Source organism: Tachypleus tridentatus, chromosome 11 (genome assembly GCF_004210375.1).
Source record: "Tachypleus tridentatus isolate NWPU-2018 chromosome 11, ASM421037v1, whole genome shotgun sequence".
Classification (NCBI taxonomy): domain Eukaryota; kingdom Metazoa; phylum Arthropoda; class Merostomata; order Xiphosura; family Limulidae; genus Tachypleus; species Tachypleus tridentatus.
In genome coordinates, this window is record NC_134835.1 from 88,187,617 (window position 1) to 88,215,476 (window position 27,860).

General features: G+C 33.1%; 1 long non-coding RNA gene across 3 annotated transcripts; it reads left to right on the forward strand.

Annotated features, from left to right (window-relative positions):
• Nucleotides 1–612: 612 nt before the first annotated feature.
• Nucleotides 613–27,228, forward strand: LOC143232709 (uncharacterized). 3 transcript variants are annotated; one of them, XR_013017681.1, is made up of 4 exons: nt 613–925; nt 23,266–23,335; nt 26,033–26,149; nt 27,034–27,228. It is a non-coding gene; the product is annotated as an uncharacterized LOC143232709 (long non-coding RNA). The 3 variants fall into 3 exon arrangements; XR_013017682.1 differs by lacking the exon at nt 27,034–27,228 and adding an exon at nt 26,732–27,014; XR_013017683.1 differs by lacking the exons at nt 23,266–23,335; nt 27,034–27,228 and adding an exon at nt 26,732–27,014.
• The last annotated feature ends 632 nt before the right edge of the window (nt 27,229–27,860 follow it).

A 27,860-nucleotide genomic window follows, 5' to 3' on the forward strand; every position in this document is an offset into this window, starting at 1 on the left:
GTGTGTTAATTAATTACGACTCGAATTCCGAAGAAAGTCACGTGGTCGAGATGCTGACCGGTTACTTTCTTCCAATCAATTCTGAACTGTTAGATTTCATCATGATGCAGATGCATGTGTGTTCGTTATAAGTATAGAATTGCAACCACTTGACAAGCTGACAAAATTTTGAAAATCAGTAATATTGAAACTCTGTGCTAATATTTGAAGTGACGTCATTGAAATATGGCTTCAGTAAAACAAGTAAATAAATCTGTTGAGTTTGACTACTCTGAAAAGATGGCTGGACGCGGGAGTTAAAAATGTGCAACCATTATGAGTAACAATAGATATATATAATTGATATTGGTAAGTTTAAGTCTTTTTTTAATATCAAATTCAATTCAGTTTTATGAATATTGATTATCTAAACCTAATTGTTTATGTATTATACATGTATGTAGGAGATATACAGAGCAAAAGATGTCATGAATCGTTCGCAGTCAAAGTCCCAGAACGTTTCTTGTTTCACAATATGTTATGAGAACCCATTCGCTTCTTCAGGCTGAAAACATATAGATATGTGCTTGTTTCTCTGATATGCAGTATTATGCATAACAGTTTAGAGGGAAACTTCTTATCGTTGTTGGCTCAAGTCAGCTCCAACATTTGCACTGAGAAACGTGTTGTGAAGTGACGCTAATCAGAATAGTAACCTATCAACCAAGTCTGCCAAGCTAACCCCCATTCTGGGCCCCCAAAAGCCTGCCCTTCAGTCCACGGCGCTGAGGACAGGTTCTACACGCATGTGCAGAAACAAATGTGGCAAATGAAGTGGTCTTGGCTGGAAAGGGAGGCTTCGCTTGGAGAACACGGGCCAATTACTGCCTAAGAAAGACTTAAATGGATACCAAATGGAAAGGCTTGTTCACTAGAGGTGACCTGTGTAAGTTTAGTTTAATCCATTAATGTTAAAGTACAGTTTACTAAAAGCAACTACATCCCACACTGTTTATTATTACCAGTATGTGAATTTCGAGTACACAGTTTTGTTTAGCTATATATCAAACCCACTTTCCTGCTTGTGTTTTTTTTCACAACTTTACACACTTATGAACTTCAACATGCCCCTTCATGACCCCCAGAAGTTTACAGTTACAGTTACAGATGCTTTATCGTCTACCCACAGTGCTTAGAACACTCGTGGTTTATAAGTATTTAGTTTTGCATCCTGCATTTTAAGTCTAGAAAACTATCAGAGTATGGCATTGAAAGAAACAAGCGTGTAGATCCTGAAATGTATTGAAATGTACTTAATAACAGAAGGAAAACTGCTCCTTCTAAAGTATGTATTACAGGGAAAGATAATGATTTAATTTTAAGATCCAGATGATAATTAATTGGAGTACTTTCTTCTAAATACCAGATAATAATGAAAAATAAATAGCTAGTCACAATCCGTATTAAAATGGAAGATAATCATTTACTTTGAAGTCTGGATGATAACGAAGAAAATGAACAATCTCCGAGTCTATGAAGTGATCAATAATTACTCGTTCTAATTTAGACAACGGAATCGAAAATTAAATATAAAGTTCCAACCGTACAACAGCAGAATAATTTGGGCTATCTTTTGCCATCTGATACAATATCATTTCAATAATAATAATACAGCAATGCTTTACCTTATCATCCATCAGCTATTGGTTTACATGCACTACAAAGTATACATCAAACCACAAATACGTGATTTTTTGTCATTACCAGTTTATCTGCGGTTCATTCATGTTACTAAAACATCAATAATATATATATAAAACAGTAGTTTATCCAGATTATCTACTTTTTTTTTAAAAAAGTATCTTACTGTACGTCTTATGTAACCTACCGTCATATAAATGTTCGTCACACAAACAAATTTGTAATTTACACTGAGTTAAACATTTTCAAGAACTAATCCATACTAGTGGTTTATCAATATGAGAAACTGAAAAGTGAACAGAATTTATAGTATTTTACTCTAATATTCTCTGTGTCTAACTCAGTATTTGCAAATATATTTATTACCTCTAGTTAAAAGGCAGAAACCCGAAATCTTCATGTTTTCTTTTGTTTTGAACTTAGTGACCACCTAATAAACGTTTTATATAATTAAAACGAATAGTAAGAATTAAGAGAAAATAATATATAGGTTATTTCTCTATACGTGTTTTCACAAATGACTGAATTATACAGTTGTCCATTTTCGAGTTTCCTAAATTCATTTAAAATTTAATATCACGACTGAAGTTACTCATTTTTGTATCCAATACGTGATAAACTTTTCATTCGGATGCACAACAAACCATTTACATAGGCAAGTAGAAAAATATGCTCTATTCTATACTTACTACTAATTACAGTGGTTTTTGTTTGTTTGTAATTAAGCACAAAGCTACACAATGGGTTATTTGTGCTCTGCCGAACACGGGTATCAAAACCTGGATTATAGCGTTGAAAGTTCTCAGACATGCCACTGTGCCACTGGGATGGGGGCAATTACAATAAATATATCATGCACGTATGTCTCCTTCACAGTCTTAATGCTTAGCATACTAATGTAGTTTTCTACTTTTACTTTTTAAGTAAACCACACGCACGGTATGAAATGGTATATATATTGGTAATAAATGTATAGAAATCACGAATTTACTGGAACGACAGAATACCATAGAGAAATCATTCTTTGAAATGAACATAGATTCTGTGTTTCTGCACAGCAAAATAACTTCTACATTCTGAATATTGAAGTCTGTGTACACTTAGAACTCATAAAACATTTATCACACAAACCCATGCTAGAAGAAATAGAACTACACAGTGACAGGTTAGTTCCTGGATTTCTATATCACGCTAAAGTAGTATTTCGTATTCAACTTTTTACCTTTTTTTTTACTTTTATGCACGTCTGTGTTAATTTGAAATAAACAGATAGCATCGCATGCTCGTAACTTTAAAAACAAGTCTATCAACTACAAAAATAAAATCCTTTTCTCACACAGACAAACAGTTAATGAGTACGTTTAAAGAAATACAGTACTCGAAAGCCGTAGCCATCTTGTACTCCTCGATTCTCTGAATTTACTGCATTAAGATGAATTAAGTACATATTTATGTACGTCAGTTTTATGACCCGACCTCTTTATTTTCGCATCGAATGGTGATTATTAATACCTTTCAGCATATCTCGTTATATATGGATACTAGTGACTGAAACTCAAAAGAATTTAAAGTTTCATACTAGCCCTTCAATAAAAAGCTATTTCCAGTATCATCTTGTTATTTGCTTGTTGTCACTAAAACCTAACCTATTGATATTCATTCATTTCACGAAGCTATGTTTAACTAAATTGAACAGGTTTTTGAAAATAAAAAAAAAAACATATAAACTTTAGCCCTTCTTTTCCCAACACTTTATGGCTAATAAAAATATCATCGAAAGAAGAATAAATGTTACTTTTATATACTCTAAAATTATGTAGAGCTTTAGTGCTACGGGAAGAAAGTCATATTATTAAAGGAACAGGAGAAACATTGAAAGCATATAAATTCGCCTTTTGTCCCCCTGTGTAATAACATTAAGTCAACGAATCTTACTACGCTTAAATCCATAGTTCGATTCCTCGCTGTATATACAGTAGGTAGTCCAACGTGGCTTTAAATCTATGGTTCGATTCCCCGCGGTAGATACAGTAGTTACTCCAACGTGGCTTTGTTCTAAAATAAACAAACAAAAATGTTTATACTTCGAATACTGATATGCCTGCAGGGTATTATAGAATACCAGATGTCGTGAAATCAAATTTTGTTCAACAGTCAGAGCAAAAACGTAAATCCAAAGAACAATCGACGTTTTTGATATTTAATTTCTAAAGTATCTGAACCAAGCGAAAAGCCAATGATATTCTCGACACACGCACGTTTTAACAATATATTAATTATCAATTTAAGAAAAAAAACACGAAGAGATAATCCGAATAAGGGAAAGTGTGATCGTTTAACTACAAAACTGTATAAATATGTTACACAGTGCCTTTTAGTATATATATATATATATATATCAAATAATTATATTATGGGAATATTAGTTGCTTTTCATTGACAATATATATATACATGTGTGTGTATACAATAAGATACAATGGTGATGATGTTATTGAATATATTTAACAAACGAAACGTTAATTCGTTAATTTCATCCATAGAGTCGTTGTTATCGGTATTTATTCACACAACACGGATCACGAGAAAGACACCACCCATATTCGATTATCTTGATTTCAATGAAAATTTATCATATTAATATTAAATACTGTTATTTGCGAACAAATATCAGCGTAAGATGCTTTTACGTAGAAAAACGAGTTGTGATTTACTGGTTTTTGTTGCTCTAATTGTGACTACAAAGTCTTTGTGTAAAACTTTAATCAGACGATACTCTAACGGTCCCTTTACTGAAAATACATACAAAGCTTTCTTCGCAGTTCTGCGTGCCAAACTTCTCTGTTACGTAACAAAACAATACTGAATGAGTGAGAGCAGAAATGAACATACCCAGACAATTATTATTTCTATGCTTCTATCACGCCTTCATGAATATATCATTAATCTGCGCAGAATTTACACGGATTGTGACAGCCAGAGAAGTATAATTCACTGCGCATCTTCTGCTGTATTTACAATCATCATACACGCTATGCCCTCCAATCAAAATCTTTTTAAATGAAGTAAAGTAGTTATCATGTTCATTTGTTTAATTTCGCACTGCTTCCAGACTGATGATTACTAGTTCTGTGTGGTAGACATTCATATTACTTTAGATACACTGGTGATTACTAGTTCTGTGTGGTAGACATTCATATTACTTTAGCTACACTGGTGATTACTAGTTCTGTGTGGTAGACATTCATGTTTCTTTAGATACACAGGTGATTACTAGTTCTGTGTGGTAGAGTTTCTTATTTCTTTAGATACGCTGGTGATTACTAGTTCTGTGTGGTAGACTTTCATATTTCTTTGACTCTTGAATTAAAAAAAATACTATATAAGATTTAAATGCATTTTGCCATAAACAGAATAAGCAGACGCGGAAACACTGTGATGCGGATTTTTTTTCTAAAGCTTGTTTTATTAGGGAGGAGCTATATTATTGATCTGAAACTAACATTGCCTTCATTAGCCACTCGGAAATTACCAAAAATCCCTCATCACACCGTATAGACTCTGCAGGCCCAGGTCCTAATGAGCGCGACAATCTCGAGCATAAAAACAGATATAGTTAACTAAAGATAGCCCTTTAGTTAACTTTTAAAGTACCGAAACCATTTTTCTTCTCATATGCATTATTTGGCTATGGCAATAGCGAAACCAATTTCTTGTCACTACGTCAGTGTTGTAATATCACTATTTTCAAGTGTTTTTCCCTTTCCTTGTTAATATAACGAATAACTTAATTAAGCCATTTCAGTGTTTAAAAAAAATCAAATTTTTATAAAGCAGGATACACACAAAATCCCTCCCGTTTGGATTTAGACACTATGTAAACGATTAAAGTTGTTAACACTTAAAGCCTTACTTGTGTACTTAATCCCAGGTGACAAGATTAATTGACAGAGCAATGACTGAATACCAGCATTGGTAAGAATAACATTGACTAACGTTCTTTGCTGATATAGTAACCCTAAATACTATCAAACCGAAACAAGAGCCAAAATTTGCAAATACTGAAACCATTAATCTTTTGTGATCAACGTGCAAATCGTGCTAAGACTTTTTTGTCACCATAATAAGTTGATATTATAAATATGTTGACATAACATTTATGAGCAACAATAAGCTGCGTGACAGAATGTAATATAATATAATAGTACAACCCTAACGAGACTGGGCAGGTTAGTGCGGGAATTAAGACAAAGCGTCCTACACACCACACAATATACAGGTTACACTTAAAAGTTCCGTTTATATGGGTGTTAACTTTACTTTTTGAATTCCAGAAATGTTTGTTCACTGATAAAATTCACGAGGTCATGTCAGGCCGAAATGACGCTAAAGTTTCAAAGGAATTGATATTCCTATCATTTCAATGCTCTTCAGTGTGTGATATCATTATATTGTCATATAGGTATTAAGGTATTTCTAAGCTAAAACTTAAGTTCCCATTTTCCTGTAGGCCGGTTGCTAATCTAAAAAACCCAAGGTTTGTACTAGGTATCACTGAGTAACAGCCAATGGTATTATTCGGTTCAATCCCGGATAAGGGCATTCAGCAGCAGATTCTGTTAAACGATTGTTTTCTTCCAACCAGTAGCTAAAAACTGGGAACGAACCTTCCTGAGCCTTGAAAACCTCTGACCTAGCAGTTTAGCCCCTTTGAATGGTATTGTTTAGTTTGAAAATACCGATACCCAGTTAATTGAACTACAAAATGCAAACTCTTACACGTTTACAACCCACGAAGGAAGAACGTCACAGTACATCTAAATTACTTTGACATGCCATTATTTGTACTTGAAGATGACTACACGTAATAATCAACTTCTCGCAATAAGATACCAAGCTATCGGGAGTAATTCTATAGATATAAGCCAGACAGAAGGAACGTCACTAACTCTTTGGAAAACCACATGACATTTCTTTCAGGTATAATACTAACACATAATAAGATTGGCATTAGGTCTTCTGAACTAATTGCTCCACCTTTATAGAATTCGTGTTCTGGAGACATGTTTTTTGCTTCACTTAAGGACAACAGGCCATATGTTTGCTTCACTTTTGACAACTGGGTGTTTTAACTAGTTATCGTTGTTCATTGTGTAGCAGTAATAAGATGAAAAATCACAAATAATTCTTACAAGTAAGAAAAGATCTTGAAATTTAACACATAACTTTCTAATTAAGAAAACATTCCACCAACGAGTGTCCAGTTTTGTTCTAAATTTCCTCTGATCCTTATAATACCTTACGTGAGAAAAACAAAGTCTTTTATTAAAACCTAACTCATTATGCTACTCAGGTCTATCGGCCCTACGGTTAACCTGCTCATTGTCTTCGAATACTCACTTCACATTCGTTAACTCTTGTTTACAACTAAAGACATTCTATCTCCACTTTCGAGTTCAAAGGTCGTATATAAATATACATATGGTAACTGTAAAGCCACCTACAGAGGCAAAACATCTCGCCATTTATAAATATGTGCCCATGAGTACATGGTAGTTTCTAACAGAGCTGGTCTTAAACTTTAAGCTCCGCATAACTCTTCTCACAGACAAACATCATCACGACAGACATCTTCAATAAGCTTTGAAACTCTGACTTATGGTTGTAGTGATTATATAGTTTGGATAATTGAAAGTTTACATATTATGGATGAAGATTCATGCCTCAGTATAAATACCTATTCTTTATTCAAGTAGCTCTCACTCTATCATCGTCTATTTTGGATTACATATTCAAGATACAAATTGACTAAAAACGTTTAGCCATTTCCGTGTGTAATCTTTATTCAAGTAAAAAGATTATCACGCGCTTATAATGTTACAGCAAGCTGTTAACAAGAATGTCAATCTTATGTACAGAAATCTGCATGAATACTTTTAAGAGATACCTGGCTAATGATATATCATATATTAGTTAGGAAAGTCTTAGGTGTTTGAGCTATGATACATAATCAGATGTTTTAATAATTGTTCCAAAATCTTTTTTTTTTCTGTGTGTAAAAACTTGTACAAAAATTATAAGCATACACACATCAACTGTATCTCCCAACATAAACAAAATGCTAACACTATACACACATCAACTGTATCTTCCAACATAAACAAAATGCTAACACTATACACACATAAACCGTATCTTCCAACATAAACAAAATGCTGACACTATACACACATAAACCGTATCTTCCAACATAAACAAAATGCTAACACTATACACACATAAACCGTATCTTCCAACATAAACAAAATGCTAACACTATACACACATAAACCGTATCTTCCAACATAAACAAAATGCTAACACTATACACACATAAACCGTATCTTCCAACATAAACAAAATGCTAATACTATACACACATAAACCGTATCTTCCAACATAAACAAAATGCTAACACTATACACACATAAACCGTATCTTCCAACAAAAACAAAATGCTGACACTATACACACATAAACCGTATCTTCCAACATAAACAAAATGCTAACACTATACACACATAAACCGTATCTTTCAACATAAACAAAATGCTAACACTATACACACATAAACCGTATCTTCCAACATAAACAAAATGCTAATACTATACACACATAAACCGTATCTTCCAATATAAACAAAATGCTAACACTATACACACATAAACCGCATTTTCCAACATAAACAAAATGCCAACACTATACACACATAAACCGCATTTTCCAACATAAACAAAATGCCAACACTATACACACATTAACTGCATATCCCAACATAAACAAAATGTCAACAGTATACACATATAAACTGTATCCCCGTATATTTTCTGGATAGCTAAGCTGAAATTATGCAATGTTATTTCAATATGTTATAGTTGTTTTAATGTCATTATCCTTTTTTTGCAACAAACAAGTTCCTTGTACGTTTCTTCAGTTGTTATCTGTAGTTATAATCCTCACAGCTAATTCAAGGCGGGTATGGCAGTATGTGTGTGTGTGTGTAAAGTTCGACAGGCATAAATGGTTAGATAAAAGGCTCGGTCACAATAACTCATTTGTGCATTCAGAAACGGAATTCATAACAGCCTGAAGCCTTCTAAGCTTGTTATTGAGAAACAACTTTCGTACAGAAAGGGTTACGTATCACGGATGAACCGAGAGTACACGGCGTTGTATGAGTCAGTACGTTTACCCCTTTCCTTCCTACCGTCAACGATAAACTTCACTTAAAAGCTTTGGCTAGAAAAAGAAGAGAAAAAAAATGAGAGAGGTACAGGTTCGTATATGTGCCCTATTTCCGTTCACACCGTACATTAGCACGCATAAAAAAACAACAGAATACAAATACAGACACGATACGGACACAACCCACAGCAAGAAGATTATTTCTACTTCCTCTAGAACAGAAAAAAAAAGAATCCATTGTCCAGTTTAATAATACAACCAAAACTCTTTCTGATAATCCTACTTGAATAGGTGCATGGTTTACGTAAAGATGTGCATACAGGAATAATTCCATCACCAGAAGGTATGGCTTAGCACGCGAATTCGTAAGTTACAAGTTGCTCAATCTACATGTTTTGTTTGGAAATTTCGCCCAAAGCTAAACGACAACTATCTGCGCTAGCCTTCTCTAATTTAGCAGTAGTGTAAAAAAAGCTACAGGGAAGACAGCTAGTTTTTGTGTGTTTGAAGTAAGGATCTAAGTAAATTTTGTATCTATGCATGTGTGTGTGTGTGTGCGGGCATGGTTTAAATGTATGTATATTAGAAGTTCTTGTAAATTTTATTGAAATATTACACCAACCACTTCTGTACGTGAAACTTTAACAATCCGATTAACACTCAATTTAGGGTTTTACTGTATATTTTTTTCAGTTATTTTTGTTTCTTTTTCTTCAGACTGGTTCTCAGCGGTTGCATAAGAGTTGTACTATCTATCCATATATAATGTTGATCTCGACATAAGAAATTCTTAAGCGACTAACCCACGGTTAAGAAAAAAAAAGGATTTTACCTGAGAAAACTGAGATTAAAATTTCATCACATGTGTTTAATTTATCAAAGTGTTAACATTTCATCAGATTGTGACATGGTGAAACCACTTAGTCGTTCTTTCTCATTTTACCTTAATACAGTTACAAATATTACCGCTTGTAAGTGATTTTTAAGCAATCTGTTACATCAATGACCTTAAATCAGTCTACTACGTCACTGATGTTAAAGCGTCCCACTACATCAGTAACTTTAAAGTGACTTTAAAGCGGCCACTGTGTCAATGACTTTAAAGAAACCCATTGCATCACAATATAATAAAATGTGATGAAAGTATGGTTTCACGGCTGTAAGTAATCAAGTACAAGTTACGTGTTATAATTACAATGGTGAAGAAGTAATGCTATACATTTGTAGAGCCATGCTCAAAAATTGTGACTTAAAAGATGACATAGGGAAAATGATCTGTTTAAAAACGATTCTTTGCGGAATGATAATAGCAGAACATGTTGTGCATAACAAAATGTTACTCGTGACAAGTTCTTTGTGCTCCACGGAGGACAAAGTCTCCTGAAACCTCAAAAATGTCATATACGGGGTGACATCTTTTCCGAGGTGGTATGAGTCACGCATGTTTGATGATAACACTTTGCGGTTGAGCTCCTGAAGTTTCATTTGCATTGATGAAGAATGACATAGAAGTATGTGAAAGGATAGAAACAACCAGTATTGATCCTAGCTTCAATAAAGTTATGTTTTTATTGTAAACTTTTCAGAACAGATAACAAGCTTGTTGCTTCTCTATCTGGGCCCGGCATGGCCAAGCGTGTTAAGGCGTGCAACTCGTAATCTGAGGGTCGCGGGTTCGCATCCCCGTCGCGCCAAACATGCTCGCCCTTTCAGCCGTGGGGGCGTTATAATGTGACGGTCAATCCCACTATTCGTTGGTAAAAGAGTAGCCCAAGAGTTTGCGTTGGGTGGTGATGACTAACTGCTTTCCCTCTAGTATTACACTGCTAAATTAGGGACGGCTAGCACAGATAACCCTCGAGTAGCTTTGTGCGAAATTCAAAAACAAACAAAAAAACAATTCTCTATCTGCATAATTATCACACATAAATAAATGTGAACAGCCAAAACGAAAGTTAAACATTTATCACATACAATTAAGTTCAATAAGAATATTACTTATATTTTGATATTGATTCCAATGTTCAAGTACTTCCTGAGGTTTGTGTAAAAATAAAAACGCAAATGTTAGTAATGCCATCATACCTAAGTATTAAAGGAAAGTAACCGTTAGGACTATGCTGTGTTTATTTTTTCATATCTAAGCAGAGACTAAAACACCTGCATTTCAGGCAGATGCAGTGCACAGAAGAAACAATATTATGACAACAAATATCAGAGATGGAGTCCATAAAGATAAAATATTTATAATCAAACCTGGATACAACACCATTACAATAAGCTCCACACAGATGCAGTCCACAAAAAAATGCTTTGCCAGTGTAATTTCTTTTGCCTAAAACATAATAACACCTTGTTCGGAGTTATTATAAGATTACTCACATTCAACATTTTAAGCTATGTTCACTGTTTTCATAATGTGAAATGATTGCTAGAGTATAATGGCCAAGAAATTACAACAAGCTTCAAATAATTAGATAATTCAAAAGCGTTTGCTATAATTGCCATGTAACGTTTCATTTCCAATAAAGATTTTGGCAACAAACCAGCTTATAGTGACGTAGAAGAATGAACTGTACTCAGAAATGGGATTAAAGCAAAACGATGTTCTATATACTCTCAAGAGCATACAAAGATCTAATAAAATAAATTACACTTCTCAAGGAGCATTCTATCATTAGATAATTCAAACTTGCATAAAATACCGGAATATGTTCAATAGAATGTTATTAAATTTGCTTTATCTACTATTTTGTTCTCATACAGTTTGTCCGATTTATATTATTATAAATTATTTGTCCTCGCAACTTATATCATGATGTTCAAAATTATTTATACTCGCACCTTATATCATGGCACTGTAAGTTACTTATTCTCGCACCTTATATCATGGCACTGTAAATTATTTATCCTCGCACCTTATATCATGACATTCTAAATTATTTATCGTCACACCTTTTATCATGGCACTGTAAATTATTTATCCTCACACTTCGTATCATGGCACTATAAATTATTTATCCTCACGCCTTATATCATGGCACTGTAAATTATTTACCCTCACGCCTTGTATCATGTCATTGTAAATTATTTACCCTCTCACCTGATATCATGGCACTGTAAGTTATTTACCCTCTCACCTTATATCATGATACTGTAAATTATTTATCCTCACACCTTATATCATGGCATTGTAAATCATTTACCCTCTCACCTTATATCATAACACTGTAAATTATTTATCCTCACGCCTTATATCATGGCATTGTAAATTATTTACCCTCTCACCTTATATCATGGCACTGTAAATTATTTATCCTCACACCTTATATCATGGCATTGTAAATTATTTATCCTCACACCTTATATCATGACACTGTAAATTATTTACCCTCTCACCTTATGTCATAGCACTGTAAATTATTTATCCTCACACCTTATTAACGCGCACAGAATGAAGTATAAAATTTGTTGCCTCTTATGCATTGAAAATTTTCGAAATTACCATTTGTTGTTAAGTGTTTGCCCTTCAAAATTTAATATAATTTATTTTGTCCTCTGAAGACGTAGTGAAGTTATTTAACCCCACAGGTGCATATACAAATTTAAATACCTAAGCAACAAAGGTTTCATTTTTTATCACCAAAACGTTTTCTTCGTGGTTTTAAAACAATTGATTTTATGGTTAAGTGAAAAAACTTGATACAATTATTCTATTAACGCAAGTCTGGAGAAGAAGCTATTTCCATCCTATCCATCGTGGGAAATGGAGCTCTGGATTTTTGCATTGCAACTTCATAAACTTACCAATGGCCTGCTGGAAGACTTTCTAATCAGTCTTCTTTTTTTAGTTACCCTTCGCCAAACCCACTCGAACTTTCATTCTTTAGGAAGTAATAACATTACATCCAATCCCACTTGTTTTTGGTAACAGAGTAGCCGAAAAGTGAGTATTATTGCTTTATCTCTAGTCTTTCACTGCTCAGTTAGAGAAGGAGAGCTGGAAGGCAGATAGGTGTCACCAGGTAAATCTACCCGAGACTCGGCAATGATGCATCGACATTTAACGTGTTCCAAAGTACAGTAGGAGGCGGTCTCAGGACTAAATAAAGTTTCCTTATTAATGAATAAAATATTTTGGAAATATATGCCTCTTGGTGGTTGATTCATGTGGTGTGCACAGCATAAATAGTCCACTGTAGAGCTTTATACTTATAATTAACAAACAAGCTAAATATTTGTGAAGGGTCAGAGAGAAAGGTCAGTGATAAATATAACGTTATTTTTCATCGTGTATTCTATTTTATATAAATATATTCAAATCATGAATTATAAAACTGGTAAAATGCGAGATATACACATTTACCCACTCATTACTTGGTGTCCAGTAGTAATGGCATTAGTTTGTTTGTTTTGTTTTTTGAATTTCGTGCAAAGCTACTAGAGGGCTATCTGCGCTAGCCGTCCCTAATTTTGTTATGTAAGACAAGAGGGAAGGCAGCTAGTCATCACCACCCACCGCCAACTCTTTTACCAACAAATAGTGGGATTGATCGTAACATTATATCGCCCCCACGGATGAAAGGGCGAGCATGTTTGGTGTGACGGGAATTAGAACCCGCGACCCTCGGATTATGAGTCGAACGCCTTAACCCACCTGGCCATGCCGGGCCAATGGTATTCGAAAAATGAAACTAATAAAATTGAAATTTTAAGACACAGACTCCGAGACTGAATCGTGTGTTCACAGCCGCAACCGGACTTATTTTCAGTGTACAGAGGTTGAAACCAAAATTTTATTACAAGGCCAACCTATATCTCAGAGGTCCAACAAAACGCATTCTACTAATAACGAAACGCACAATAGTATACTGCTAAAAATCGGGTTTCGATATCCGTAGTGGGCAGAGCACAAATAACTCTTTTTGTAGCTTTGTGCTTAATAACATACAATAATAACAAAATATCTCGCCTGTAATGGTATTAAGAATATGGTGTAATGTATGAAATAATATAATTGTTTACTGTTGAGTCGAGGCCCGACATGGCCAGGTGGGTTAAGGCACTCGACTCGTAATCTGAGGGTCGCGGATTTGAATCCTGTCGCACCAAACATGCTCGCCCTTTCAGCCAACGGGGCGTTATAATGTTACGGTCAATCCCACTATTCGTTGGTAAAAGAGTAGCCCGTGAGTTGGCGGTGGGTGGTGATGACTAGTTGCCTTCCTTCTGGTCTTACTCTGCTATGTTAGGGACGGCTAGCACAGGTAGCTCTCGAGTAGCTTTGCGCGAAATTCAAACAAACAAAACAAACAGTTGAGTCGTGCATCACTCTGCAGTCAGAAAACAGACTTATACTCGTATTATACACTCTTATACCATACTGTCCTACACAAACAAGATGTGTTTGGTGAAGTAAGATGTAAGTATGGATAAGTTTAAGATTTTATAGAATGACCCATTAGAGGCACCATATTGTAGAATCCTTTGCCCTGGTGCAGTTGACCCTTATTTATGATAAATGTTTATCCCCGCTGTGCTAAACTGGTCAGTACTGGTTATTTATTGAAGCACGAGAGGTTTACTTCACTCACATATCGAAGTGCCACGCCATGAAATCTACAAATTAAAACAAAATTTACTAAATAGTTATTTATGAGTGTGAACTGAATAAGTGGTCGCTTACATTTTAAGTCACATTACTAATAACATTAGTCTGATTTAAATGAAAATTAACTAATAATAATTTATAATAGTGTTTTGGCTTTGTCATGGCTATAGTATTATACACTAGCTGTAGTGTTCATTTCCTACCCTAGATAGAAATTATGTAAGTTCATGGTTAATTAAAGGCTATCTGACGACATGAAAAGTCGCTTCCCTTATATGTAATTATAAAAAACGCACATAAGAACTGCTACACACACACACACAAGGCAAAACCACAAATTTATATCTCCACATGGGTCCAACAAACCTTCATACCAAATTTAGCGAAATTCTATCAACCTAGGCAAAGTAGTTGAAAACAAAAACAAACGCAAAAACGTTCATAAAAACCACAAAACACAAAATGAAAAACTAAAAATTTAAATTTATCCCAGCATGTATCTGATGAACCCCCATTACGTTTATGGTGATAATTCATCCATAACCTGCGAAGTAGTTACATGGACATACGACAAATAACAGATATTATTGGTATCTTTGTATAGATTCCGAGTATTTGAAATCGTTTCGAACAATAATATACATATTAGTGTTACCAACTAAAAACGATATTGCATGCAGAATACAATTAAATACATGAGCTGGTGTAGTGTTTTTATGTTGTTGTATCTTTGCTTGGTTACTTCAGAAATACGTTTAAATTCTTGAAGCTAATCCATCAAATACAAATACGAGAACCATAAACATGAGGCACACACTAAAGGTAGGCTTCAACTGTATACAACATATTTTTCTCGTCAAAACTCTAATGAAAGCCATTAATCATATTTGAATTCCATGTAGCTTCAAGTCATGAAACAAAATTTGTTTTATAGTTAAACAGTCACACATCTATGTAGACCACCAATAAAACTAATATGACTCGAATTCATGAGATATCATATATATATATGTGTGTGTGTGTGTGTATAATTATGCTTAACAATAAACGTGAAAACAAACAATATCAGAGAACTTAATTGTTAAAATTTATAGTTCTGTACTAAAAATATATTTATTTGTGTTTTTCACTTTATTTTCACTTTGCGTTATATTAATTTTCAGTAAGTGATGATAGTGTATAATAAAACATTGAAAAATGTTCCAAACATATTTCCTACCAACAGTAAATATCAGTTCTTTGTCAGTATCGTGCACACAAACCGTATGCCACTGTCACTCGCGTTTACCGACTTAATTGCTGGTTTATAACATTTCAAACTAATTCCAGTCTATATACATTGCAACAAAAAAATCATTAAAATACTTATATTTCTAAACAGCGTAAAACTCATATTCAAAAGAGATAAGTAATAAAATTAACCTTCTCTGCTAATTTCTAAATTGTAATCACAAGAAATATTAAGCGTTAGTTGAATATTTACTATGCTACACTTACTATTACCACATATGTAACTATCAGAAGATTAATACTCTATTGTTTTAGATGTACAATGAAGTTCAGGTTACGGTGCTTCCACAACTGTCGGAGTCGTGTTATGTTATAGATGTTTATATAGATAAACAGAAGCAAGTTTGTTCATGTAGTTAGATTCTAGACACAGCAACTCCAGATACATTTTAGTAGGGAAAAAATGAATTGTCCATTATAAAATAAAACTAGATGGTGTAATTTTATATATTACCTAAAATTATTTGATACCAACAAATGAGTTGCTAAATCCACCTATCATACGTTTGATCACACATGTATCTGGTGTAAACATTATGTTATACAATGAAATCCACCTATCATACGTTTGATCACACATGTATCTGGTGTAAACATTATGTTATACAATGAAATCCACCTATCATACGTTTGATCACACATGTATCTGTGTAAACATTATGTTATACAATGAAATAGTCTACCTGTTAAATAGAGACACGGTCCCCAAGCAAGCCTACATAATATAAAAATAAAAAAAACAAAAAATGTAACTTTTTTAGAGCCGGAGTTCGATAAACAAGTATATGCGTCGAATGTTCTCATAGCAACGACCACGTGTTTTTTGTTTGTGCGTTTTTATTGTATTTTTCCCTCTCAGCTTATGGCGTGTTGGGCGACAATATTTAAAGCCAAGTATATGTTCAGTGACACATTGGAAGCAATATTATTTCCGCAACTAAGACGACCAGTTTTTGTCAACTTCTTTATAGAGATAAAATAAATACATAATATACATACAGACGTAACACGAGCTGATAACTTGTTGACGAATTATAAGCTATGTTTTTAGAAAAGGCAGAAACGTTCGAAACAGATTTTTTACTGTAAGAAAATACATCCTTAATTCGTAATTTCTATGTTTTATATATGCATATTTTTCAACATTACGTAGTTACTGGGAAAGTATGAGAAAAATGCATATATGCGTGTATAATCACGAAAAGAATTGTTAGCTTTTTATTAATGTGGAACAACGTTTGCGTGTTTCCGAGTGCTGTTTTTAATAGATGTGTAAAATCTATATGTATATATACATAATAGGCCCGGCATGGCCAGTTGGTTAAGGCACTCGACTCGTAATCCGAAGATCGCGCATTTGAATCCCTGTCACACAAAACATGCTCGCCCTTTCAGCCGAGGGGGCATTATAATGTGACGGTCAATCCCACTATTCATTGGTAAAAGAGTAGCCCAAGAGTTGGCGGTGGGTGGTGATGACTAGCTGCCTTACCTCTTGTCTTACCCTGCTAAATTAGAGACGACTAGCGCAGATAGCCCTCATGTAGCTTTGCGCGAAATTAAAAAAAAAAACAGCAATATATTGTTATACACAGTCAGTTCACAAATTTTTATTACTTATTATATGTACACTATTATAAGTGTTATAAATTTTTTATAAAGCTATTACATTATTATTGATGAGAAAAAGATCGTCATTTACAATATCTGTTGAGTATTAGCGTGTATCACAGAAGCCTCTAAAAACGTCGAGTAAATTAATAGCTCAAAGTCGAATTAAATGATACATCAAACTAACAAAATCACGCTGAAACTTAAATTCTGAAATATTGTTTTCTGCTATTACAACCTGTATAATAATGAGACGATAAGTTTATTTTCTCGCCTCCAGTAATTTGAAACACCAAATGTGGTCAAAAAATGATTTACTAATTGCTATATTTGTTCTAGATAATATAGATACCGGGAGAAAGTAGCTTTTCCTCATTTCTGATTAAATAACTTTTTGAAAATAATTTAGCCAAACCGTTGAACACATTTTCTCTCTTTCTTTCTTCCAGAGTTATCTCCTACTGATACAGTGGTAAATCTACGGATTTACAACTCTAAAATCAGGAATTCGATTCCCCTCGGTAAATTCAGCAAATAGCCTGATGTGGCTTTGCTATAAGAAAACACATAGAACGAAACTCCCAGAGTTATATGTCCTCTAAATTTTAGAATAACCAACCATGAAATATGTACTGCAAACATAACTATTCTACAATATCTAATATATAATTCTAAATCCATATCTTAAAGAACCCAAACATTATGTAGTTTACTAAGCTACAAAAACTTTTCTCACTCTTTATTAGAAGAAATTAGCTGGAAATGCTTAAATATAAGTCTCACTTATAAGTATAGTCCAAGATTCAACTGTTGATACGTTACTAGTGTTATTTTTTATCCTAGGTTCTCTGATTACATATACTTTCCCACTTGTGGTAATCCAAAAACAGATTATAAGATTTACACCACTCCAAAAAACAACAACTACTACTGCCTGTTTCTATAACAAACTGTACAGAACCAAGGAAGTAAAAATACTTCTGCTGGCACTGCAAGTTCTGGAGAGCCCATTGTTAAATATCACACATATGCATGTGTGTGGTTTAATAATAGCAACAAAATGAAAGCTCCATGGGACAAAATGGACTTTAAAAAGTCTAAATACGTGTGTGAATTGGTAGTTTTATATAAATGTCATCTTCTAATAATTAATATTCGTGTTTCAAGGACAAAAATATCTAAATATACTATACATTACTTTTCTTCTACCCAGAAAAAGTACGCAGTTTGCTTGTTTGTTTGTTGTTTAGGATAAAGCAACGCAATAGGCTATCTGTACTGGTCGTACTAAGGGTATCAAAACCCGGTTTTAACTGTTATAAGCCATCGCAAGTATCGCTGAGCCACTGGGGAGGGAGGGACAAAGAAAAGTAATATGGTCATTATTATTACTTGTATTTAAAGAGCGATACAATATTTTCAGTCCAAGTATTCTATCTAAATGATAAAGCAATAATTAAAACAACGAAACCAGATGCAATACATAGTTGTAGGTATAACTGCATATTAAATGACCAGTTTTTTTCCTTAATCAAATTGTTCATTTTAATTCAAAAATAAATTCATAACTTGTGTTGAATATATGTATATATGTGAGTGTGTGTGTATGGGCTTAAGTTATACATATATGTATATATGTGAGTGTGTGTGTATGGGCTTACGTTATACAAATTGTAGTACCTTTAAGTCGTTTAAATTTTTTTTTTCTCAAATGTCAAAAATAATATTTATAAGTACGATAGTGCCTAATATACATTTCGCAAGTAATTCTCTATTATTTAAATATCGTTCAAGGATATATTTATAACCCAAGTTATTATCTATTCAAATACAAAGTGAAATATCACCAGTCCATATTAAAATAACACTAGAAAATGTAGTTATGGAAATTAAAATCAACCGTCATGAAACTTTTAACTTCTTGAATAAAAGGTTTAAAGCGTATGTTTAAAAAAATCTCTTAATACATTAGTTGGGTAAATAGAAGAAAGATGAAATTTTAACGGAAGGGTTTGTTTTTGGTTGTTTTTGAATTTTGCGCAAAGCTACACAAGAACTTCATAAAACATTTATAACACTTAAAATAGTGTTACGAGTAATAAAAATTTGTGAACTGGTTGTGTATAACAATATATTATATATGTTGTTTTTTTTATTTCGCGCAAATCTACATGAGGGTTATCTGCGCTAGCCGTCCCTAATTTAGCAGTGTAAGACTAGAGGGAAGGCAGCTAGTCATCACCACCCACCGCCAACTCTTGGGCTACTCTTTTACCAACTAATAGTTGGGTTCACCGTCACATTATAACGCCCCCACGGCTGAAAGGGCGAGCATGTTTGGTGCTAGTGGGATTCGAACCCGTGACCCTTAGATGAGGAGTCGAACGTCTTAACCCACATGACCATGGCGGGCCTAACGGAAGGTATGGATCGTTCGTTATTCATAAAAATGCTATAAGAAGTATCAAAACCAAATAAGTGTTGTAATAAAAAGTACTCAAACAAGTAAAGTGATACTAATTGGATGGATTTTAAAATTACTTTCAAACTCTACTGTGATTAACAAACTAAGACTTCTTCATTTAGCTATACGGATCATCTACTATCACTTCACTTGTTTGTGTATTTTTAATTGCATCACTTATTTTGTTTTGGATACTTCTTATAGTAATTCTATAAATAACCAACGATTTCTACTTTTGGTTAAAATTTTAATATTTTTTTCCTTTTTATTTGTTCAGTTTTCATATGTCCATGGAATGGACACAACATCTATAAATTTTCAGTATAGCCATATCCCTGATAGCTGTAACTTTTACAATAATTAAAACCACTATCACAAAGTTATACAATTCAATCCCTACTTTAGCCTAGAAATAAGTGTATAAAGTTACAAATTTTATAAATTTCAAAATTCAAAATAATAAACTTTTATGACATTTTGCGGGCCTAATATCTGTCTTTGTTATACTTGAAAGCTAAAATTTAGTGTGTTCTGTTTGAAGGATGTCAACGATTTATCGGAAGGGTGAAATCTTCTAGAATATATTCATCGTCATTACATTATTCGTTTTCTAAAATTCGTTTTTTATAATTTTCCACTCTCTCGTCATTTTACTCTTCAGTTTTGCAATAAATTTTACGTTTTTAATAAGCTCTTGCTTTTGGGCAATCTTAAATCAAATATTTAATGTTATCAGTAAGTTCGCTATCAATTTTTGTTGTTCATTCTCATAATAAAATTTAGTTTTCATTCAAAATCTTTCATTTTAATCCTCATTCTTGCAATTTCTATTTCAAATTTCATTTCGTTTTCTAGTTCTTTAACCTAAAGCTTTTATTTCTTTTTATTAAAAAATTAAAGTAACTTTCATCTGTGACAATATCAAAGTTTGATTTATCTTTTGATATTGCAATTAAAAGTTATTTATGGTTTTATTAACCCATTATTTCCACAGTTTTAGTTCTGCCTGTACCTTTTACCCATTTTTAAGTCAGTTTTTAGTATTACATTATTTAGTTTCCGATAATAGGGTTTTTTAAAGGAGAATAAACAACTCTGAAATATAATACATGTTTGATTTGAATCCCGCACAGATCTACACGAGGGCTATCTGCTCTAGCCGTCCCTAATTTAGCAGTATGTGACAAGAGGGAAGGCAGATAGTCATCACCACCCACCGCCAACTCTTGGGCTACTCTTTTACTAACAATTAGTGGAATATATATATATATGTATTACATATATACATAAATAAAACGAATAATAAGTATCTTCTATCTTTCGAAAATAGATGAAATTAATAAAGTACCAGTTGTTGTTTTGAATTAAGCACATAGCTACACAATGGGCTATCTCTGCTCTGTCCACCATGGGTATCGAAACCCGGTTTTTAGCGTTGTAAGTACCAGTTAATATCAAAGACAAATAGTTGAAGAAAGAACTCATCTTTTCACTTGTAAGTAACCAAATAATCTGTAAATATCTAAGGGTGTGTTTTAATGTACTAAAAACTTAGACAAAAATATTTTTATTTATATATTAAAGACAAAAACTGACTTTTCCAAAAAGTCAAAAATTGACAGATAAACATTACGAATCAGATAAAATCATTAATTCGATTATGTGAAGATAAAAATTAGAGATAGTGTGTTACAACGTAGAATACTATCTTTAGGAAGTATTAAATCAAATAATAATCTAGCTATTTGAAGACTAACAAAATTGCTTCTTACTTTTAATAAGGTGTTAGAATGAAAGCAAAGGAGAAATTGAATGAATTTATGGAAGGGTATTCAACTATTTTTATTAAACAATAAAAAACCGCATTTCGAGAGATATTACAGTGGGAGATTTCTATGTATTTGCTATCTTAAAAAATATTTAATATTACTAGTTAACCAACTTGTAAGATAGGGTATCCGTGTTTATACATCTTTACGGAAAGTTTGCTAGGCGTCTCTGACCTGGTCAGTTAGTTCATATGCCGGTGAAGTTTTATATTCCATTTTAAACCATTATCATATGCAAGCTGTGAATTTGATCTATTTGATTATCTATGTTGTCCAATATTTATTTTAGTATATTTATTTCTCCTATTTAGTTTTAGAAGGTTCGGCATGGCCAGGTTGTTGGAGTGCTCTATTCACCATCACACCAAACGCTCTTTCAGCTTGGGAACGTTATAATTTGAAGGTCAATCCCACTATTCGTTGGTAAAAGAGTAGCTCAAGAGTTGGCGGTGGGTGGTAATGACTAGCTGCCTTTCTTCTAGTCTTACACTACTAAAATTTAAAAAAGCAAACAGTTTTAGAAAGTGTTGTTAATAAATACTTCAAATGGGTTTAACTTGGTGTTTAACCTTTATTAATATTTTTAATGCAAATTGTGAACAGTAATCATAATAATAAAGGTATAATGGTATTGTGTCAAAAACATTCTTTGAGATTCAAAACAATTGTTTACAAAAATAAAAGTAAATTCCTGGGAATAAGATAAACACTAAATAAAGAAACAAACGTGAACAAATGCAAGATTAAAGAAACCTTACTTATACAACAACTCAAGCCCAAAATAAACCAATACAAAGGAACACCTTTATACCTATATTAATAAATATATCCAACATCTAAGCATGCCTCTACATTCCTGCACTCAGTTTCACAGCCCCTTCAAACACGTGGTCAGCTATCTATCGGTCAGTGATGTCGAGAAAACCCACTTGTAGAGAAATATATATGTAAAAACGGATCATTTGAGTTGAGAAAATTTTTTACGTAGAGAAGTGAACAATGTTTCGACCTATATATTTATCTATCGGTCAGTTACCTCTTTCTGTCTTCGTGAACCTGACGATGACCGAAGAAGATCGAAACATTGTCCGCTTTTCTACATAAAAAATTTTCTCAACCCAAACCAGCCGTTTTTACACATTTTTTCTCCACAACTGGGTTTTCTCGTCGTCACTGATTACATATATATTTTTCCCTAATATGGTTTGTTTTTATAAAGTTTGCTTAAAGGGCTATCTGCGTTACACATTCCTAATGTAGCAGTGTAAGACTAGAGGAAAGGCAGCTAGTCATCACTACCCACCGCCAACTCTTGGGTTACCCTTTTACCAATGAATTGTGGGATTGACTGTAACTTTATAACGCCCCCACGGCTAAAAGTGCGAGCGTGTTTGCTGTGATAGGGATTCAAGCCCGCGCCCTTCAGATGACGAATGCTTTAACCACCTGGTCAAGCCGGGTCTCCCTAATATGGAAAATTTAGAACATTTAAACGTTGATTAATCTTTTCAATGATCCCTTATATTCACTTGTCAGTTTGTTGTGTAAATCCGTAGGTTGTTGGTCATATGAGACTGAAGTTTGGATACATCTAAAATCTGAAGTTAGCTCTTTACAATCTCAGCGGTAAGTTTGTAGACTTATAACACTAAAAACCACGTTTCAATACCTGTGATGGTTACAGCATAGATATCCCATTTAGTAACTTTGAACTTAATAACAAACACATAAGCAAACAAACTTAGGATATTGTTTTGAATGCTTTCTTCTATTCCAATTACAGTTAAGCGAGATTCTACTGCATTCGTTTGTTCTGTCTTGTACTCTCGCAGGGAAGACGGAGAAGTTACTGTTAAAAAAGAGAGGGAATATGAGAATTAAAATACACAATATAATTACTACGACATATTACTTAATCCTAATTCCACTTATAAACATTGTGAGCTTTCAGAATATACTGGACAAGACAATAAGTCGTTGAAAGAGAGATAAAGTTAGAGTTTGCATTTATTTATTCGAATCACGTCGATAAACAAGTAATCTTAATGCAAATTAAGGAACAGTTTTCATCCGATATGATCTTAACCAACATCGAAAAAGTCAACCTGGGTAAAATTAGATATACTGTTAGACCAGTCTTTCAAAATTGAGGTCACTAAGTTAGAATTCTCCTTTGGCAGTGGTAAGTATACGTTATCGAATATTAGTTTTGATCAACTTGAAAAACAAAAAACGGCGGGTATTTCTGTAATGAATATAATGATTGCCTTTATCGTGCTAAGGCTACATTATCAGTTTTAGCATCCTTTAGAAAAGATCCTAAGCATAAATATATTTGTAACTAGCAAAAGCCTTTGCTTGTGCGTAAGGCTCAGGACTTAAACATTTCGTCTAATGATTTGGGAGAACCTTGCAAAATAGAATAAATAACAAAATATGAATGCCATCTAAAAATTCAACTACTATAGTTTCTTCAGATAATTTCAGCTGTGTAGTTTCAAAGGTCTTACGTGATCTGAAAATATTTTCCCGTGATATAATGTAACGTTTATTTACAGTAACGAATGTACATCAGGTCAGCCCATAGCTTGAACTGATTTTAATAGGTTTTGTAAATAGGCAGACTGTTACAACAGCCATAAACCAAATAATGTAAAAAATTATATCATATCTTCCTATGAAAAGCTTTATCAATACAAAAATGTTTTGTTTTTATTGACAGAAAAAATGTACATCATATTTTCATTGATATGATGAAATAAGATGCTTAGGATGTAAATCATTTGTTTTAAATAAAAATTTATGTTTTCTTCTCAATAATTTTTTTTTATTATTTTGAGATTAACGAGGGAACTGAAATTCGTGAGGTGAATTATTTTGTGGTCTTCGACTTAAATGGTAAGGAAACAGTTTATAAAAGTTATAATTCACGTGATGTGTTTTGTAAGTTCTTGTTTTTCGAAATAGCATAAAAATTATTCTACTATAGCTCACAACCTGAAAGGTTTTGATGGGCACTTCTCTTACTGGTCACAGGATGAAGCCAGACCTTATCGTAAATAAAGGCGTGTATGTTTCATAACAAAGTCACACTTGACCATCTGCTATATTCCCCAATGGGAATTGAATCCCTGATTTTACTGCTGTAAATCCATACACTTACTGCTGTCCCACAAAAGGACCATAAATAGATGAAAAAATATGGTTATAAGCATCAAAAGTCTAACAGTTACAATAACTGAGAGATATAATTTAATACCTATGACATTATCATTGTTTCCTAGAATATTTGCTTTAGAATAACTGCAAAAAGGTATTTTTCATACCTTTTCAACGTAAAATAAAACCAATAATATCGAGGGACTATACCAGATACCAGCTTTTACTCTCCTGACACCATGTCAGCACCTACAAGACGAAAATTCGTAGACTGTCACTATCAGTGACTTTCAAGAAGTCCAAAGTAAGAAAGTAACGCTATCATTGTTGAAAGTTATTCTCTTGAATTATGTTAGAAACTATTATCTTCAAATATTTGTATTTCTCACAACCTGTGACATTGACTCCTTGAGGTACATGACCATTGCTTCTGTATACAGTATAGTTGTATACAAAAGCAAGTTTATGCCATCAGTATCTTTCATACTTAATTACGGACACTTTACACCCAACAACTATAGTAAGCATCCAGTGGTTAAACTATATACAGAAATCTGAGGAGTCAAGATCCGATATGCATTAACAGTGGTGAGAAACATATCCTGAAATATAAAGTAGACAGTTTCTATAAGGAGCACAACACAATTTATGAATTTTATGGGTGCCACTACCATGGATGTAATGAATATTATGTTTCTGATAACAGAGTGTTGTCCTAAATAGACCCATGTGGTTTTTAAGAAAGTGTACATTAGAAAGATGACAGTATCTCAAAGCTCTAGGGTACAAAGTCGTTTTGGGAACATGAATTTAAGAAGATGAAAAACTAATGATTTAGACTTGATTGATTTCCTTATGGACCACACTGTAGTTTCTTGCTTTGGTATACAAGATGCCTTCTGTTAAGGGAGAGTCAAAGTGACAAGACTTTTGTATAATAGAAAGGAAGAAAAAAAAGATTAAGTACATAGACCTTACATCACTATATCTATGGACAAACAAGTACTGTGAATATCCAGTTGGATATCGTACCATCATAACAGCACATTTCTCTGATTTAAAAAAATTTGGTTTTATGAAATGTAGAATTTTAGTCCCAAGAAAACTCCACCATCTTGTTTTACCTTTTAGAAGTGATGATAAATTAACTGTCCCCTTATGCAGATCATGTGTGGAATCAAGATCACCACTGTCCTGTACATATTGTGAAGAAGAGAGAGAGCTTTTATTGGTACCTGGGTCACTGAAGAAGTTAAAAAAGCAATTGCATCTAACTACAAGGTAATGAAAATATACAACATTTGCTACTTTTCTGCTAAATTCAGAGATCCTTTTAGGAACTATATTGATACAGTTCTTAAAATAAATCAGAAAATTTCTTAATGGCCTCTCACTGTGTAACATCAGAGGCAAAACAGAATTACGTTTCTCAATATAATGAAAAAAAGGAGAGCAACTGACCATAGAAAATAGCCTTTACTTCAGGAAAAAGGTCAGTTTAAAAACTTTGCCTTAATTCTTTTTTGGGATGTTGGGATATGTCTGAGGGCAGATCAGAACCTACCCATATAACATCTGTTTAAAGTGTATTACTTATTAATGAATGATGATACTAAGGTAATAACAGATGATACTCCAATTAGTAACTAAATAACTGCTGTTAACTAAGAATACAAACATAAGTATTTGTCCCAGAAGAATTAAATTAACATCTTTTTGGTGGTTTTCACCACTGCTCATGCTTGTCTGAAATTATGTGTTATGTGTTATATTATATGTGTTAGAAGATAGGTTTATCTGTATTATATTATGGTACAGATAGTATTGCTTATACTTCAAGCTGATCTAATGATTCTCCTGTAGAGGATTTTCTTCATGAATTTACAGTCAAGCTTGATGGTCATAATATATCATCATGAGTCACTGGTGATCTAAAGAATTGTGGATACTTACAAAATGATGGGAAGCTCTAGTGTAAAATTAAATGGTTTACCCTCAATTTTGTCAAATCCTAATAAAATGTGTAGAAATTTAAAGACTTTGCAACAAGAAATAAAAAATTGTCATCCAGTTTACATCAAATGATGCATCCTTACATGTTTTAACAACTCTACTGTATGATTACTGATTTTTTTCATCTAATGAAACTAACTTCTCACCATGAGATATGGACTGAAAAAAGGGTATGTGCAGGGTCGTGGAGAAAGATCCCAAGTGTGCTCAAGTTTTTAGATCTATATAAGGTGAGTCTTTTTTTCATTTACTTCTCATTAGAGTTTGGAATAGATATCCATTTACATATTTAGTGTCAGGAAGTGGTAAATCACAGTTTGTAACAAAGTTTTGACTTATCATCATGAAGTTATTTATCCTATTCCAAGAAATATTGTGCAATTGTGTGATACATTTCAATCAATGTATACTGTCTTAATGCAAAATATTTCTTTTTTTTTTCATCTGTGTACATGTGAAAGCCACCATTTGAATTTATCAGTTTTATATTTTTCAGAATCTATTTAATAAGAATAGAGAAAAGCATGATATTAGTTGAAATTATCAATACATTATATTGTTCATGAATATTAGACATAAATCCTGGTTGAGTGTTTTAGTCAGACAAATGTTTCTGACATGTGTTAAGAACTTTGAATTTTATCAAGGTGCAACAAGAAAATCAAATGTTTACTCACTTATTGATTTGAAACTACAATCTCCAGAACAAGACTTTTTCCTGAAGATAAAGTTATTATATACTTACTAAAGTAAGTTAAAATTGATTTTTCACTGATTATATATCCAGTTATTATCATGACTGCAGCAGTGATAAAACTAGAAGGATTTTATCTGAAAGACAGATCATACATAATTGGAAAACTAGCATTCAAATGTTTAGTCACTAGATATGTAGGTTTGTTTTTGTTTAAACATCCCTTCTGGAGTGGATATCTTTCAGATTCAGATCATTATCAGTGCAATTGAGTTACACAGTACA